The following is a 4,025-nucleotide window of genomic DNA, read 5'->3' on the forward strand; positions in this document are numbered from 1 at the left end:
CCCCGAATGAACGTTGGAAACCAGCGGCCCGACGAGTGTACGTGGCACATTCGCAAGGGGTAACTGTTAAGCTCAAAATGTTATTATTTTAATTTCGAATTGAAATACGCCCCAGACGGTAGCCTGGGCTGATGGGTCGCATATTATCGCACTACAATGCCAGCAGAGGTTGAGAATCCCTGGTGACAAATGTTGTGTGGAGGACACCAACGTTCATACCTCCTTACTCACTACACAAGATTCGGTACTATGTATTCATATTATGTATTGTCTATATTGTCTGTATGTTCAGGTAATATCTATTACTGTTACTATACTAGGAGCTCTGTTCAGTTTTCTTACCTATAAATAAGTTTACTCTACCTCAACACGTAATTATTATTGGTTCATAATTATAATTCATAAGTTATTCAGCCATTACTAGAAAACACTCCTACCACAATAATATCGGCGTTCTTAAATATAGAAATGCGTTTATTCTCAGCCCCAGGGGTTTCCATAAATTACTCCCCACAAACAAAACATCTTGCGTCATTTAGAATTCAAAGCACACAATTTGCGAACTTTCAAAACGTGATGTTTGAAGCGTTTTTAATAAAATTTAAACCCATAGAGATAAATCGGCATTAAAGCCTCTATAAAAAGGGCTCAAATCTACAAAAGACCGCCCCGGGCGAATCACCCTCGTTTAACTGCAGATCTCAGATAGATAGCAACACAAATTATAATGCAAATAATTGCTGTATAACAAAGGAAACCACTATTCCTTCTCTCCAACATTTCCCATAACTTTCGATTGCTTATAACAATGGGGCCGACTGTCGATCCTTGTGGTACGCTTACATACATTAGTCAAATTATTTCCAGTGACATTGTATTTTGCAAAACCTATTGCAATTGACGTCATTTCTTTGTTAATCTCCGAACATGCTGCTTTTGTTAAAGATTTTATACAAGGCAATATTTTTTTATTCATTTAGTTTTTTTATTGGTCCGACATTTACCTTGATGATCACACATTCAATCGTTCGGTTTTTACTATACCATTCTTATAAAATTATGAAAGGAAAATAACTGATAGAATGAATGTACATATTTGATTAAGTTTGTTAAGATTCCGAAGATTTGGCTCCTTCTCACGATATGAGTATTTCTCAGGATATCGGGTTATCTCTGCATCTATTAACTTTCGACATTTTACGGCGTACCATTGATCGTTGAAGTGTGTTTAAGAAGTAGGCACGACAACTTCTATATAAAACTGCTGTATAACAGGCATGCTGCTGTATATTTTTTGCTATTATTATTATTTTGTTGTTGTTGTTGTTGTAAAAAAATAATTCATGATAAAGGTTTTTAGTAAGAATATTATCAATGTTTATACTTATTAGGTATTAGATTTTGACGTGGGCTGGTGTTATCAAATCATTCGTCTCCTACTGGTAACGCAACACAAGAGTATACTTAGTTCTTCCAAGCCGATGTTTGTGATGCCTGACTCATATTCATTTATATTTATTTTATCTGGATTCCGACAGGCGCTTTCAAGACACCAATCTCCCGATCTAAATTGGTTTCAACCACTGCACTGGGCACTTACCGAAACTTCATAAATACCGATAGCCGGCTCCGGAGCCGGCACTTATCTAATTTATAGTTATCGCGCGCGAACGATCCGGCCTTATGACGGACTGCAGCTTTATAATGCTACTTGTCGATTAGTGATGATGGAAACACATTGTGTATCGACATAAAAAGGTAAAAAAATGTATTTGTCAAAACATCGAGTATCGATATCGATGGTTAAACTTTATATTTATTCCGCAGTTTTTTACGATTCTCTGCTAAACTTTTCCAATAAGCTCCCACAATTCACAGCTTATACTGGTAGTCGTCGGACTAGTGACCTGCTTACTCTAGCAGCCGCAATATACTTACTTACATATTTAATAATCTTATACCTACTTCAATAAATAGGATATTTTAAAACCAAAACACGGCAGGTGGTCATGCTCACTAAATAATTTACTGTAACCAAAACCCATGCATAAAACTATCGTTATTGCATAGTCACGAACGAGATACTTTTACTTTTTTATGCGGCGATAAACTTTTTTCAAAACTGTAATAAAGATGAAGTGATACGGTATCGAATTCATTAATTGGCAGTATCTTTCCACCTTCACGGATTATTATTAATGGCATTTCAAAACTTTCTATATTGCAATTTATATCTTTAATAAATGTCCATCACTATCGTTAATAATGATGCCAAACGTCCCCTGTGCTCTATGGCCAACTTTTTATTGGAATTCTTTATGGTTGTCATCTGCAAGGCATAAAATAATGCTATGCTATGACGGTCCGAATAGAAATGAGAAGACTTTTATTTCTTTTTAGCCAAACAGCCATACTTCATCCACATAATTTAAACGCCTTTAAGAATATTTCATAGACTAGACATCAGACATATTAATTTAATGAAAACAGGACGCGATGTTTGTGGAATGAACCAACTTTAGTTGTTTAATTTTAAACCTTCATTTTATAAGTACAATCGCAAGTTAAAAATTCATGTTATCAGAGTTCTTATGAAATCGCTTATCATATTTTGTATGCTTACTCGTTCCATTTCATAAATATACATACTGTAAAGCAAAGCTTGTATTCTTTGCGAGTCATCTATCAACGTCAACGGCCATGGCTAACAAATTGATTCCCAGTCCAACCTTAGCGCACGTTACGCTTTTAATAAAGAGTCTCCCTCTTCGCAGGGACTGACTGACTGAGATTATCCAGATTTTTATACAAACCTTTCATTGATTACCGGTTACGTGTATTAAAAAGACCGGGATTTCTCTTTAGAATATTCGAGCAACGTATTCGAGCAGCCAGTTTCACAAACGTGCTGGTACCAAAAGAGAATCCGTTGGAATCGTGTCTGACGATTAGGTCGTTATTATCAGCTTACGTTTATCATGACACGATTATTATAATTATGACATTGTATGGCCTCGGTTTTCTTTTCGCTTCTCTTTTTATGGTGCCAGTAATTTGGTATGGAGGGCATGGAGGCGTTCGCTGCCAAACGTTGTCTTACGCTATTAATTTCGAACAGGTTCTAAAGCGTCCTGTGATTTTTATCGTTCGAGAAAAATGGTGGTAGAATACAGATGCGTTTGGTGCGTGATAGCCATTTATTCCTCCGAATCTCTGCTCAATTCTTATTCAATCTTGGAAAGAATACAACTGAGGCATAGCAAACATTAGTGTTTACTTTATCATTGTCTATTTGTGCCCCTTATTAAAGTTTATCTTTGGTCGTTTCCAGTATATCCACGTACGTTGAATGAATCAACGAAGACGTTCGGTTTATTATTCGTCGCATATTTACGATGTACATTTAAATTCATCGAATTTACGCTTTTTCGGCGGCCGAATTACGACACGGTGTAAACTTTATGATCGGTAATATATTTACAGAATTCGTGGGTTTATGCTTGCTATAGTTTTTATGGGGTTTTGCTTTGTATGCCTGATTTTGCGAAAATAATCTTACAAAACGATCTGCTGTTTACAAAGAAACGTGAAGGAGTTTCTAAAAACTTGTATTTGCATAAGCAGTGTCGCATGTATAATAATCTCAAGGAAAACCTTATTTTATTGCTGTTAACAACTCCGGAAATGTACTTTTTACTTGCGTACATGTTGCAGAATACAAGACCTTCATGAGAATTCATATTCGTATTATGAAAAGGTTACAAAGGAAATTCAATTCTGGTAGAGTCAAAGGTTAGCTTTAAATAGTTTCATGAATAAAACCAGATTGCGAAGATCCTTTTCCAACAGTTTCAAGGTATGAATAATATCGTGAATTCGTGATTCAAACATCGTTTTCTCAGCAGTAAAAGGTTGTTGTCGATCGTGTTTATCATCGGCCGAATTTGTTTTGAAAGCGAGCGTTGCGCAAGTGGCGAGCTATGCGGTGATGTATGGCCGGACCACACAGTTGACTACACCTATTG

The sequence above is a fragment of the Ostrinia nubilalis genome, chromosome 18 (assembly GCF_963855985.1).
Source record: "Ostrinia nubilalis chromosome 18, ilOstNubi1.1, whole genome shotgun sequence".
Lineage (NCBI taxonomy): Eukaryota > Metazoa > Arthropoda > Insecta > Lepidoptera > Crambidae > Ostrinia > Ostrinia nubilalis.